Source organism: Rhinatrema bivittatum, chromosome 2, assembly GCF_901001135.1.
Source record: "Rhinatrema bivittatum chromosome 2, aRhiBiv1.1, whole genome shotgun sequence".
NCBI classification, from domain to species: Eukaryota; Metazoa; Chordata; class Amphibia; order Gymnophiona; family Rhinatrematidae; genus Rhinatrema; species Rhinatrema bivittatum.
In genome coordinates, this window is record NC_042616.1 from 54,921,274 (window position 1) to 54,935,954 (window position 14,681).

General features: G+C 48.2%; 1 protein-coding gene across 16 annotated transcripts in view; it reads left to right on the forward strand.

Annotated features, from left to right (window-relative positions):
* The window catches only part of MAP4 (microtubule associated protein 4), a 456,329-nt gene that overhangs the window by 72,037 nt on the left and 369,611 nt on the right, over nt 1-14,681 (forward strand). For all 16 annotated transcript variants that reach the window (XM_029588164.1, XM_029588168.1, XM_029588169.1 and 13 more), the window contains exon 2: nt 12,345-12,391. The gene's annotated coding sequence lies outside the window, so the exon portion shown is untranslated. The remainder of the gene's footprint in view (nt 1-12,344; nt 12,392-14,681) is intronic.

Below are 14,681 nucleotides of genomic sequence, written 5' to 3' on the forward strand. Positions count from 1 at the left end.
GCAGATGTAATAAGCAGCACTAAAGCTGCCGCAGGTTTTTGCACATGTCTTTCCTGCACTAGCCTTAAGAGGGATAAGTAATGTTCAGCATGGGGGAAAAATGTGTGCGTAAATCCACTTTAAAATGTGGCTGGTTTAGTGCAAATGCATGCAAATGAGGCAATTAACTATTCATGGTCTAGGCACAGAGCTGTGTATCAGTGTGGATTTTTTTTTTTTTTTTTTAAGCACCTGGATCAAGGCAGGAGTCAAGCTAAAGCGTGTCTAAAGACCAGTTTACTCTGGGGTAATCCTGGATTTGCTTTGCTTTTTCCGGATGTTTGGAACTTTTTTTTTTTTGTGGATTTGCTGTAGAAATCTCTAAAGCATTCCCGCACCTGCTGGCATTCGCCAGGACAGCTACCAACGAGGTTGGAGATGGAACATGAAGGGAGTTAGACATTGCTCTGTCCATCTTCAGTTCCACTCCTGGACCCCCTACCTTCACTGTTTCATAAACACTTGCAGGTCACCACATTAATACTAGTTTCAGCATGGGTTTCTGCACAGTTTTATTACCCAGAGCTGTAAGTGCAGTTTTGCAAGGGTTTCACTTTTGTGCTGACTTTCTACCCACATCTCATTTGCATTCATGCCCTTTACATGCTGCGGAGGTGCCTGCTTTTGTTGCGTGTGCTAAAAAAAAAAAAATACAAACTAGTGCCGATTTTTTACTGCAGGCCTTATTACATGGGCCTGTTAAAGGTAGCTGCAGCTTTAGTTTCTAAAGGAGCACAGCAGAATATTGACCAAGTTTGGACAGACTTAATTCAGAGCAATCATAGCCATCTACCCCAAACTAAAGGTAACTTCAGACCTCTTAAGTTTGCGCGCTCTCTCTCTCTGCAGTTGAAGGAGATGGCTAGTTTCTTTCTGCATCTTTGCTTCGGCATGCAGGATAGGAAAGCTGCGTATCTGGACCCTGGCCTCTCTGGTCCTAAGGCTATCGTCCTTGGTATTTAGTGGGAGCCCTCAGTTCCTTTGTTTCACTTAATTTCACAGAAGTGCATCTGCATAATGCATGCACAGCCCCGGAGGAAGCTGTGCAGTGCAAAATCCTCCACCTGCATAGAACTTTCATCTTTTGCACATGATTAGGAGTGAGGCCTGGAGGCTCGCGAGCAGAGCTCATCCTGCTCATGGCCGAAGATCAGGCCCAGCAGGGCTGTGGGCAGAGCCCATCCCACCTGCAGTTGAAGGTGGCCCGGAATGACGGTGCAAGAGAATCCGTGAGCCTATGTGTGGGGGAGGTGTGGGTATGCACAAGAGAGAGGGAGGCTGTATGAGATAAGGGGGGGGGGGGTCAAACTCGGAGTGGAGGAGTTGGGACCTGAGAGGGCAAAGTGAAGTCTGGCCAGGAGTGTAGGGAGAGAGTGGAAGGGCACTTTATGTACTTCTAGGGAAATTCTGTTCAAAATATTAAAATAAACTGCATCTTTTTTGAGTAAACTTTTCTGTATTACGTTTTAAATTACTCAGAGGGGTATATTGTTTTGACTAAGTGTGCAGAATATATATATGTGTGTGTGTGTGAGAAACTCCTGTTCTGTGAACTGTGCTTGACCCTCATCCATATGCATTATACCTGAAGGTATAATATATATACCTGGAGGTATGTATATAGAGAGAAAAAAGTGAAGTATTCATGTTAGCCTGGTCTCAAACTGACATTAGAGAAGTATTCTTCAATCAGTATCAAAGCTCTTTCAAGCAGAGGTAAGGTAGACTGTAGTGGCAGTGCCAGGGATTTGTTTTACGACCTAGACATTCTTTCCTACAGGACTGTTTCTTCATCCCAGTGCATATGGTAGACTGACCATTATGCTTTGCTGTCCTTCCAATTTCTTTGGTTCAGAGAACAAAGCTCCTTTAAGAGACTCAGAAAATGCTGCCCTGAATTGCCTGTACAGCCTCATTACAGGGAATGCACGTCAGGGAGAGCACTCATATTCTAGAGCAGTGGTTCTCAGCCCAGTCCTCAGCACATACCTAGCTAGTTCGGTTTTTTAGGATACTTAACCATGAATATGCATGAGCTAGACTTAACTTGCACTGCCTCTGCTATAAGCAGATCTGTCGAATGCATATTCATGGTGGGTACCTTGCAAACCTGACTGGCTGGGTATGTCCCAAGGACTGGATTGAACTCGTGTTCTAGAGAAGTGGAAGGATGTTGCCTGCATGGATTGGGAGGGAGGATTTTTTTTTTATTTATTTTTTTTTTTTTTGCATTAGGCACAGCCTGGGAAGGTGGGCAGCAGTGTCTGGAGGGGTAAATAGTAGGGGTTGTTTATGATGCAGCTCTATTTGTTTGCGTTCTGGGAGAGGGGGGGTGGGTCATGATTTTCTAAAGATGGTGGTATTAAGTGAGGGATGGCAGATGGTAAGGGGTCACGCAGGCTTTGTAGTATGGATCTTCCTGTTGGAGCCATCTGGAGCATCCAGATTTTGCCCTCGTAAATAATTCACCGGTGCTGTTAGAAGTGGATTAGGACTAAAGTGTGTGCGGTGTTAGCAGTTTCATTCTGTGGCTAGAATAAGAGAATGTCTTTTTAGCTCTGCAGCTTTCAAGCCCAAGGATGCTGCTGTTACTAAATGTAGAGCACTGCAGATATAGGACCCCTGCTTACTCTGGTCAAGAGGTTTTCAGGAAACTTTCCTCGTTGCAGTAAATATTACTTTTAAAACCATGGCCCTTCCTTGTGAATGATAAAAGTACAAAACTAATTCTGATTTTTTTTTTAAGGCAGGGCTTAAATATGGCAGCGGGAGGGGAGCATGACACCAGGAAAGCTGACCCCTGGGGTGGGTATATGGCAGTGGGGGAGGGGAGCATGACACCAGGAAAGCTGACCCCTGGGGTGGGTATATGGCAGTGGGGGAGGGGAGCTTGATACCAGGAAAGCTGACCCCTGGGGTGGGTATATGGCAGTGGGGGAGGGGAGCCTGACACCAGGAAAGCTGACCCCTGGGGTGGGTATATGGCAGTGGGGGAGGGGAGCCTGACACCAGGAAAGCTGACCCCTGGGGTGGGTAAATGGCAGTGGGGGAGGGGAGCCTGACACCAGGAAAGCTGACCCCTGGGGTGGGTATATGGCAGTGGGGGAGGGGAGCTTGACACCAGGAAAGCTGACCCTGGGGTGGGTATATGGCAGTGGGGGAGGGGAGCATGACACCAGGAAAGCTGACCCCTGGGGTGGGTATATGGCAGTGGGGGAGGGGAGCATGACACCAGGAAAGCTGACCCCTGGGGTGGGTATATGGCAGTGGGGGAGGGGAGCTTGACACCAGGAAAGCTGACCCCTGGGGTGGGTATATGGCAGTGGGGGAGGGGGAGCATGACACCAGGAAAGCTGACCCCTGGGGTGGGTATATGGCAGTGGGGGAGGGGAGCTTGATACCAGGAAAGCTGACCCCTGGGGTGGGTATATGGCACAGAAAGGAGGGGAGGTAGCAGTGGAGAAAAGAGCAGCAGTAACAGGTTCACCATGAGCCACAAGAAGTGGGAGGAGGGGGGGGGGGGCTATAAGAAGAGGAGCAGCTGCAAAGTGAATGCATGTGTAGGTAAGGAGAAGCTGGGCAGCCAGGGTCCTGGCTCGAGGCAGGGTTACGTGGTCATAACAGGCTTGGAGGAGTGGTGGAGGTAGGTGGCTCAGAGGGGAGAACAGAGGAGCAGGTTGTGGCCATCAAAGGTGGGTACTGCTGAGCAGATAAAGGACTTGGTAATGTATTGTGGGGGGAGGAACAGGATGTGTCGGTCTTTTCTTTTATGGCGCATCTTATCTTGTGAATGTGTACAGAGGACAGTGGATGACCGCCCCCCCTCCCCCCCATATGTTTGTGGGCTGAGGTGCCTGAAATGAGGAGTATCCCACAGACATGCCTTTAGGAGGAAAGATAAGATGGCGACAGCTGTTGGCCTAGCCCTGGAAAATGACACCCTATAACCCCAGGAGGAGAGGCATGGAGACCCAATTAGATGCCTGTGCTGCAAACTAACACATCTCTGCTTCACGTCGGCAAGCGGAGGAGACTCACTGGCTCTGCTGTGTCCGTGCACCCAGCTGTAGCTCCTCTTCAAAACCAATTTGGCTCATAGAATCTGTTTACACTTGTGGGGTCTGGTTCGGGTGGGCTTGAAACAAGGAGAGGGGTGGCTTGATTGGGAGAGTTAGCCAGAGGGAATTTGGAGGAAGGAATTGGATGGGTGAAGCCAGGATTGATATTTTGGTAGGCCAAAGGTGGGGAATTTTTTTTTTTTTTTTAATTTAATCATGGGTGGACCCTAGACACATAGGGGTCCAGGTTAAAAATGTGGGAGGAGGATGTTCTCACTTTTTTTGCATCCTGAGTCCTTTCCTCCTTAAGGCCCACATGGTCCCTTTTCTGGCTCCAGTTCCTTTTCTCCCCGTTCCTTCCACTTTTTTTTGCTGGTCCTAGTGCAGGTATGGTAGCAGCAGAAGAAGAGAATCGGCTGGGCCCCCAGAGCTGGTGTGCATGTGCTCAAGTCCCTGCAGCAACCTTGCCACTCGCATAATTTCCCTTGGTTACAGGAAGCCCTGCAGGAACTCGTAAGTATGTGCACACCCGTTCCTGGCCCTGCAGTAAGATTTCATAAATCTTCAGTCTGCTCGAAGATCTCATGCCAGTGCTTCCTTCAGCTTAGGTTTGAGCAGATCCATAGGGGTGGGCTTGAGGCCAAGGTAGGTGGTCTGTGGCCCACTTGTGGCTATGCCTCTGGCCTAGGGCTAGTCAGAAGGTGCTGTCAGCCAGGGGGGGGGGGGGCGTAGTTTCAGAGAAGTGGCTGGCTGTAAAAGGGATTTTCTCAAGACAAGCAGGATGGTGACATCAGATGGAGCCCTGATGCAGAAAACTTATGTCAGTTTCTAGAACTTTGACTAGGCACACTGAGCATGCCCTATACCACACACCTGTGGGGTCCCTCTCTAGTCTTTTTCAGCGGAGCTGTAAGCCTTGTGATGTGAATGAGCTCACTGGCTGTTTGGCCTTGTGGAAAACTGTTTTCTCGTGTTTATGGGTTTTTTCTTCTGTCACCAGGTTCCGCGATATCCTGTAGTAACTCCTAGTAAGGGTTTTTGGCAATTCAGGTAGGTTTCCTGTTGCAGATGATTCCCTTAGCAGCAGTGCATTGGTGCCTGTTGGCCATAGATGCCCTGCTGCCATCACTTTTGATTTGTACCCCTCTTATTTCGCCTGAGATGACCATGTCCTGTTTTCGGTGATGCCCCTGGTGCCTGAAGACCATGTCCATCATGGATCCACAAGAGATGTCCTTTACCTGGGGGCATTGTATGATGTCTGGGTTAACGCTTATGCACCTAGATGGCCCCGAAGGGACATCTGCTTCAACTTGACAAGATGGAACAATTCTTTAGATTGACGTCCAAGCCATTGGCATCCAAGGAGCTGCACTGAGGACACTGAGCCATTGATATCGGCAGGACGGTTGCTTCTGTTGATGCTGTTGGCAGACAGGGGTGCCAGAGACCGATGGTCTATCTCCTCCAGGCTGAGGAAGGTGTGTTCCTGGTCATCAGCCTTGGCACCAGGGAAGGACTGAGCTGAGCATAGAGGGAAGCTGAAGAAGCATTGGCATCTGTCCCTATCACATGGTGCCGGGCACAGGGATGCACAGACTATGGCTGTGATGCTCGCAAAGCGACCCTATAGCAAGGAGTGCAATCCTCCATTGGTGCCAGGTATCTGCAATGGTCTCCACGGGTCCTGATGCCAATCGCAGATTCACCTCAAGGATCCAAAGATGATCTGGCCACCCCTCCTTCCTCCCAGTTGGTGTTTACACTCAGCTCCTCATCAAACGTTGCTGATGCTGAGTCCAGTTAGCGGTGGACCTAGCGCTGCATCTGTCCTGTGGCACTGACAGCACCAGACCAGATGCCACCCATCATCATACCGCTTTGAAGCTCACCGGTGGATTACTATACTGACCCAGCTGGTGTCCCCTACCGATACGATGGTCGTAGTTATTCAGAGAAGGAAGCTCCAATCGAGCTCAGCAGAAACAGAGCCCTACTTCCCTGTCTAGTTTTTTTTACTAGTCTGCATCTCCTGGATGAAGACTGAGCACTTAGGGACACATCCCCCTATTGCTTACAATGAGGAATCCTATGACCTCTGGGGTATGATGCTTCTGAGTCCTCTTCTGAAGTCTGAGGGTCTCCCTTCTGAACCTTCTCCTCCAGAAGAGCGAAGGAAGTCTCCATCTGAGAACTTAACATTTGCAGGGTGATGGCAGAAACCATCCCTTTTTGGTTATTGACTGAGGAGGATGCTAGGCACAAAATATTTGAGATCTCCAGTTCATGGAGCATCCTAAGGACACCATGGTGGTCTCAGTACATAAGAGCCTTGAGGAGTTGCTGCTGTGATTATGGGAACTTCCCCTCACAGTGCCTCTCATTAATAAGAAGGCAGATGGGGGGGGGGGGTCTACCTCATCCAGAAGGTTGCTGGATTCAAGTGTCAGCTGCCCCATCTGTTGGTGGTCGAATCCATCCTCAAGGGCCAAGCGCTCACTCATTTCTTGGCACCCCTGGGGAAGGACAATAGAGCAATGGACACCCTTGGGAGTAAGATGTTTCAAGGTGCCATGTTAATTGCCTGCATTGCTGCCTATCAGCTCTGTATGTGCCAGTACTTGTGGAACATCTGGAAGCAGGTGCAGGAGATGGCTGCCTTAACAGTTGCAGAAAACCCTCATGTTGCTGGTGCATAAGGGCCTGTAGTGTGGAAAATACAAGGTCCATGCAGTCTGATCTCGATGGCAGTCTTTGCAGCGGGAAATGGCACCTGCAGAATGGCATGGCTGTGGGCCTCTGAGCTGACTAGCGGTACAGGAATGTCTCGCTAACGTGCTGTGTACTGGAGGGAATCTCTTTGGAGGTAAGCTGAGGGACACTGTGGCCCAACTTCGGGACCACCATGAAACCCTCCAACTCTCTGACTGTACTCCCAGACCCATCCTCTTCCAGGAGGCCAGCAAGACTGGGGTCAAGGAAGTCTTTTGCCAAAGGAAATACTGTCCTCTGCCCCCTCGTTCCTGTGAACACCATCTGGGCTCCTGCAGCTGTCCAAAGCAGCAGAGAGCCCCCAAGCCCCAGCCAGCTCCTCTGTTAACTCCGGTTTTGACTGGGTCATAGAGAGCATATGCCAGTTGCCCATACCTGGGGCGATGGACCCTCCGGTTGGGGGAAGGTTATAGTTCTTTCTGCCCAGTGGCCCAGAATAATCTCTGACCAGTGGGTTCTGTTAAACGTCTGTCAGAGGTAAAACTTGAATCTGGGTGTTCTGCCAAATTGCTCTCTGTACTCATTTTGGGGGCCAGTAGCACATCAGAAGGTACTACTAGTGGAGCTCTTCTCCCTTTTAAAGGCCAGAGGGTTCAAGCCCGTACCACCAGGGCAAAGAGCATGGATTCTACTCAAAGTACTTCCTGATTCTAAAGAGAAGGACTCCATCCCATTCTGGACCTAAGGGCCTTGAGCAAATTTCTAAGAGAAAATTTCAAAATGGTTTCCCTGGGCACCTTGATCCCACTTTTGCAAAAAGGGGACTGGCTATGCTCCCTTGACCTAAAGGATGCATAAACTCATGAGATCTTCCTGATCACAGGAAGTATCTTATTTGTGGTGGCAAAACAGTACTTCCAGTACTAGGTGTTGCAGTTTGGGCTCACATAAGCTCCATGGGTTTTCACAAAATGTCTGACCATGATGGCAGCACATCTCCGCAGGCTGGGAGTGCATGTTTTCCCGAGTCTGGACAATTGGCTAGCCAAGAGCATGTCTCAGGCAGGGGCTGTCAGATCCATACGCTTGACCATCCGGGTGTTGGAGTCACTAGGGTTTGTTCTGAACTACCCAAAGTCCCATCTCAGCCTGTCACTTCAATTGGACTTCATAGGAGCTAGACACAGCTCAGGCTAAGGCCTTCCTGTCTTGCCAGAGGGCTGTAACCTTTGACTTTTGCAGCAGAGATCACACAGCCAGCAGGTGTCAGCCTGGTACATGTTGAGGCTGTTGGGCCATATGGCCATAGCTGTCCATGTCACTCCCTTGGCACATTTACACATGCACAGAGTCCAGTGGACCCTGAAGTTGCAGTGGTGACAGGCCACTGAGAGCCTTCAGGATTGCATCCAAGTCACCCTGTCTCTCTGGGAGTCGTCCTGGTGGCAGGTACTTTCAGATCTGGAATGGGAATCTTTTTGAAGTCTCCCTACCCATGGATGCATCCGCCCTGGGGTGGGAAGCTTGTGTAGAGCTTCCCACCCCAGCACTCAGTCTCTCTTTTGTTCAGGAATGCTCCTGTCAAATCAACTTCCTGGAGCTTCGGGAGATCAGGTACACGCTATGAGCTTTCAGAGATCAGCTGTCCAACAGTTGTCCTGATCCGCACTGACAACCAGGTAGCCATGTGGTATGTCAACAAGCAGTGAGGCATGGGCTTGTACCTCCTGTCAGGAAGCGGTCAGATCTGGTCGTGAGCCTTGTCCCATGTACCTGACTGGGTTGGAGAACATGGTGGTAGACAGGCCGTCAAGCCTTCAGACCCCATGAGTGGTCCCTGGACCAGGGGGTAGTGAATCAGATATTCTGCCTCTGAGGGAGCCCGGATATAGATCTGTTCATGTCCCCCTGCAGCAGGAAGGTGCCTAAGTTCTGCTCCCTGTGCAAGTCAGACGGCAAACCAGCCTCAGATGCCCTTTCCTGTCATTAGGGCAAGGTTCTTTTATATGTGTATCCTCTGATTCCCTTAGTGGCAAAGACTCTCTTGAAGCTTTGCTTGGAAAGGGGGACTATGGTCCTCATAGCTCCTTATTGGCCGAGATAGGTCTGGTTTCCATTCCTACGGGAGTTGTCCATCCAGAGACCAATCAGTCTGGGACTTCCCCAGATATCATCACACAAGATGAAGGCAGGCTGCAGCATCCCAATCTCCAGGCCCTGTCGCTCACAGCCTGGTTGAGAGGTTAATCCTGCAGCCACTTGATCTTTCATAGGATGTCTTTGGTCCTACTGGCTTCTAGAAAGCCTTACACTGGAAAATTGTATGAACTGTAAGTGGAGGAGGTTTTCTGTGTGGTGTGAGCAGAAGGCTCTAGATCCATTCTCCTGCCCCACACAAAAACTGCTTGACTACCTCCTACACCTATATGAGGGTGGCTTAAAGTCCAACTCTGAGAGTTCATCTCAGTGCAATTGGCACTACCACCAAGGTGTAGATACCCCCCTCTTTATACAGCTTGCTTCAATTGAAGTCTTCCCTAAGGCCTCCTCCCAGTGTATCTTGGTACCTCAACATGGTGTTAACTCAGCTGATGAAAGCTCCTTTTGAGCTGCTGCGCACCTGTGACCTGAAGTACCTGACGGGTCATAATTTTGGTGGTGGTCACTTCAGTGCACAGGGTCAGCGAGCTCTAGGCCTTAGTGACTTATCTGCCTTATACGAAATTATATCATGACAGGGTGGTCTTGCCTATGCACCCTAAGTTCCTGCCTAAAGTGGTGACTGATTTCCATTTTAAGCAGTCGTCCTGCCAATATTTTTCCCAGGCTGTATTCACACAAAGGTGAACGAGTACTGCACAGTTTGGACTGCAAGCGAGCCTTAGTCTTCTATCTGGAGCAGACAGAAGCCCAAGTCCACTTAAGTGTGTTTTTTGTTTGGTTTTTTTTTTTTTTGTTTCTTTTCATAAGAGTAGGTTGGGCAATGCCATTGCCAAATACTAACCAGTTGGCTAGCAGATTGAATCTCCTGTCATGCCTAGGCAGGACTGCATCTTGAGGATTGTCATAGCTCATTCTGTCAGAGCTATGGCAGCATTGGTGCCTGTGGAGATCTGCACGGCTGTGACATGGGATGTGAACGTGTGGAGAGAACGCCATTACTGTCTGGATAGGGATGGCTGATGTCACAGTAGGTTTGGCAGTCTGTCCTCAGGACCCTGTTCGAGGTGTAGAACCCAACTCTCCCAACCTGATCTGTTTTTGGATCAGGCTGTCTTCCCCCCCCCCCCCCCCTCTTACCAACAGCACCAGTGTTGTGCCCATTGGCACTTGGTTAGGTCCCATTTTGTGTTGGGGGGGGGGGGGGAGCAGCCTGTGGTTAGGGATTCACCCATGTGTGAGAACTATTATCCTGCTTGTCCTTGGAGAAAGAGTTGCTTACCTGTGACAGGAGTTCTCAAAGGACAGCAGGATGTTAGTCCTCACGAAACATGCCCGCCACGCCGCGGAGTTTGGTTTCTCCTATTTTTATCGTTATTCAGTTACAAGACTGAAGAGGGACCCTGCATGGATGTGGTATAGGACATGCTCGGTGTGCCTAGTCAGTTTCTTGCATTGGGCTTCATCTGATGACGTCACCCACAGAATGGGAACATCCGTCTTTTTTTTTTTTTTTTTTTTTTTTTTTTTTTAGTAAGCCCTCACTGGTGTGTAGTGACACACCTTGGTGTTGCCACCCTGCCCCCAGCAAGATGAGAGCTCTTCCTCTGCCCAAGCTTGAAATGCTTCCGGTCCAGGCAGGAGAGCTGGAGTGAGCTGCACTCACAGCATGGACTCTTCTTCCTGCAGCCCAGAAGAGGAAGTAGTGTGTAGCGGCCTCACGTGTGGGAAGAGGCAATACTTAGGTACAAGTGCCACAGCATCTGCCCGAAGCAGAAGAGCAGTGCGGCCCGGAGCAGAGTCAGCCACAATGGTCAATGGGGACTCCTTTCTCAAGGCCACGAGGGGTTAGAGGAGGCTGCTGTTGCTGCTACCAGTTTGGTGGTGGGGAGGGAGAGAGTGAGCGAGCACGTGTTTGAGACCCTGTGTGTGGGGGTGTGACAACATGTATGTGAGAGCATATGTATGGTTAAGTCTGTGAATGACTGAGGAGAAAGTTGCAAGCAAACTCCCTCATTCTCTTTCCCCTCCCACTGCTAATTCACACCAATCTCAGGGCACCTGGAAATCAAGTGTTCCCAAGTATGGAGAGCAGGGAATTTTATCCTTTTTTAATTAATGGGTCTTTGTGTCTGCAGATCTGAAATATTTTATTGATGTCTGAAAATTTTAAATATTGGATATGCCATTAATCAGCTGTTTTGACATCTCTTATGGCTTTGCTATTGATTTTATATTTCTTGACTTGTTTTATGAAGACTGATTCTTTTTCCTTTGCACTGCATACAGTCTCTCTGGCTTGTGGTTTCTAGTTCAGTTTTTGTCTGCATGCTTCTAGTTATGCTTTATGGTCTCTTTATTCTTTGCTAGGTGAGGTTCTCTGCTGGCGTGTAGTTTGTGTAGGGCTGTATAGCAGCCTGGCTCGTTCTGTTTTCCTGATAGGAGTATTGGTGTGTTAAGGCCTGGTGTACTTTTAGTGTTGCCTTTTCTTAGGTAAGGTGGCTGATTGCTGGAAGCTGGTGCCGTTCTGATACGGGAGGTATACTATTCATGTAACTTCTGTTCAGAAAAAATCTTTCCCTCGTGTCATTCTTAACAAATAATACTGGGGCTTTTTTTTTTTTTTTTGTTTCCACTGGATTGTAATGAGCAGTTTGTTGCATGTGAGTTTTTGACAGATGTCACGATGGGGGGGGGGGGAAGTTGATAACCACTGCCCTACAGCATTCAGCAGTGAGCCACCTGAGAGTAGATCTGTAAGCTGCTGGCCTCTGCAGGACCCTTTTTGATGTATATGAGGCGTAGCTACAGAGATGCTGCACTAATATTGCAGTTTCACAGCATTCAGGCCGGAAGAGAAATGCTCCTCCTGGGGTCGGAAGGACCATTGCTGAAGGTGGAGGAGGTAGCCTGATCAGGAATTGCTTGGTTGACAGCCTCTGAGGATTTTATAATGCTGGTGTACTCTGCTCCCTCAGTAACATCTAGGCTTGCGCTGCTTGAGGTGTTAATCAGGACCTGAGAAACTTAGGGAATTTGGGCACCCAGCAAGTTTCTTTTTTTTTTTTTGTTTTTTTTAAGGAGCCAGGTATGTTCCTCTTATGTTGGATTTCTTTCCCCTCTCTACCTCCTTCAGTGCCTCTTCTCTTATGTGGACTGTTTGGTGCCAAATCGAGTGCCCTGGCATCTAGAGTTACACCCCCTTCCTCTTGGAGATAGAGGAATTGATGGTAAAAAAAAAAAAAAAAATCCCATTTGCTTCAAATATTTTTCTTCAGTTTGTGAAGAGCAATTGAATTCTCTATGCTAGTTGCGAGGTAAATGACTGAGTGGAAGCACGCCTGTAATGCCTTTTTTTTTTTTTCTGTTTTGCAGATAAACCACTGGTGACTGAAGGATACCCAGAAGAAGCACCTGCTAAGGTAGTAATCACTTATCCCTGTAGCTGCATCCCAATGTGTTAGGAATGCATTTATATAATATATGCAAACTGTTAGTGAAGAAATAACAGATTTAAAACTGCGTGCTGACAGCTGCAGATTATCCTCTGAATGAATTGGGTTGTATTGGGGTACAGGAGGGGAGAATATGTGCTTAGCTAATTTAAACTGTTTTTAGTGGGCCAATTGCTTCTGTGTAAGCTGCCTGGTTTGACAGTCTGACTCTGGTTCCTGGGTTCCCATGTTAGCCGAGGCAGGTGTTAACATTTTGGAGGTAGTGGTCCTAATCCATATGTCCCAGTGTTAAGGCATTATTCGTTGCTTCCACTTGCTGGTTGGGTATAGTCAACACTGCTGTTGGGCCGATGCAGTACTGTGTGCTGCGGGCAGCGCATGGCTCAATGTGCAATTGGAGGAGCGCATAACCCCTGTATTTTGCATTGGGGGTTAATGTATCCAAATCGCGTGTCTAATCGCACGGGTAGCTAAGTTCTCATCACGTGTAAATTCATATTGATAAGGCTATTAAGCTATTTCTCCAATGCAGAAAAATGTGGGCCCAGCATGCACACTTTTTACTTTCCAAAATGAACGCCTGCCCTGGAGCGATATTAAGTTGGAGGAAGTGGGGAAAAATTAGAACTGTCCAAAAAAAACTTTTTTAAAGTGTGCCAGTGCACAGGCTAGGAAAAGGGAGGCTGGTAAAATTGAGCGTCTGTTTTCCTAACCTGCTGAGAGCCACCTCTCCTGGGCGCCTGCTGCCAAGGAGGTGCTAGGGGCGCACAAGTTCCCTAGCGCCTCCTTTTTACGGCAACAGCCCATTTGGATATTGCATCGGGCGTCCCAGAGAGGTCGATCGGCGCATGCTAGTAGAGGGGGCGCTCGATCATGAGCATCCATTTTCCGTGCGCCGTTACTGCATCGCTCTGAGTTATTTGGTGGGGTTTCATGATGCTAAGATAGAGGTGGGGTAAGCAGAGCTATGTCAAGTAGGGATGTAGCTAGTACGGTGGCACATGGCACCTCATAGCAAGCATGTGCTAGCAGAACCTTTTTTTTTTTTTTTCCCCCTTGCTTTATCAGCACAGGCTGCTAACCTAGGGGAGTTAAGGTTAAGTAGCTTGGTTGAAGGGACTAGTTTGATTTTGACTCTGGTTTGGGCGCTGCCATCATTCCCCCCCACTGTGGTAGAGCTAGTTTGAAGATGTGTATTAAAGTGGTGAATTTTTGAGCAGTCAGTATATCAAACTTGTGCAAATAGCTGGCAACACTTTTGTGTTAAGTTTCTTTGAGGAGTTTGGGGAGAGGAAGATCTCTTGCATAATGTAATACATTGTTGGCCCTTTTTATTTGTATCTCAGTGGCTTAAATGTAACTTTTTTTTTTAATTAACATTTTATTGATGATCACACCATACATAAATACAGCATGCAAGAAGCATAACCATTAATAAACAGGAGTACATCACATGATATGGCTTAAGTGTAATTTGAGCACCAGCGATAAAGGAAAATCCAATAATTTTATCCAGGGGCCTTATTGACCAATGCCAGTATCTTTTTTTTTTTTTTTGCCAGGTAGTTCAGTTGGTGGCTGCTATCGGAATATTGAATAACTCAATCAGGCCAATGCAATATGGGCGTATGAAAAACGGGTGTTAAGTCATAACGTACACCCATCCACCTCTCCCGGACGAGCGATGCAGTATGCTGATGAGCTACTGCATTAAAGAGGAGGCGCTGGAGGAAATTTGTGCATCCCTTGTGCCTCGGCATGGGTGCTCAGGCTGTGCATGGGTTAGGAAAACGGACCCTTGTAAATTAAGTGTCAGTTTTCCAAACCAGACTGCCATCAAGACATATTTTTTTTTTTTTGTAATTTTTTTTTTTCTCATGTTGCTGCTTTCTGTGGTTCCTCAAACTTAAGATTGTGGGAAAATTAAGTCAGAGGAACCAAAGAAAAGCAGTATCTTCTGCTTTTCTGTTCAACTTTTGGGACTTCTTGAGACTTAGTGCCAGCTCCAGTGCTGACGTAAATTTTTGAGGGTTAAAATGTCAGGCGCACCTTTTTTTTTTTTTTACTTCGGGGGTACTAGCTAATAGCTTCATCATGTGGTGAGCGCTACTAGCTATGCGCTGTTTTGGACGTGCTGATTCCCTTATTGCATCAGAGGTTATGGACGCGTGACCGTCCATGGGTTAGCCTGAGTGCATGGTATTGCATTGCCCTGAAAGTGTCTGAACTGGTCCAGTTAGCCTTCTCCTGGCATAGC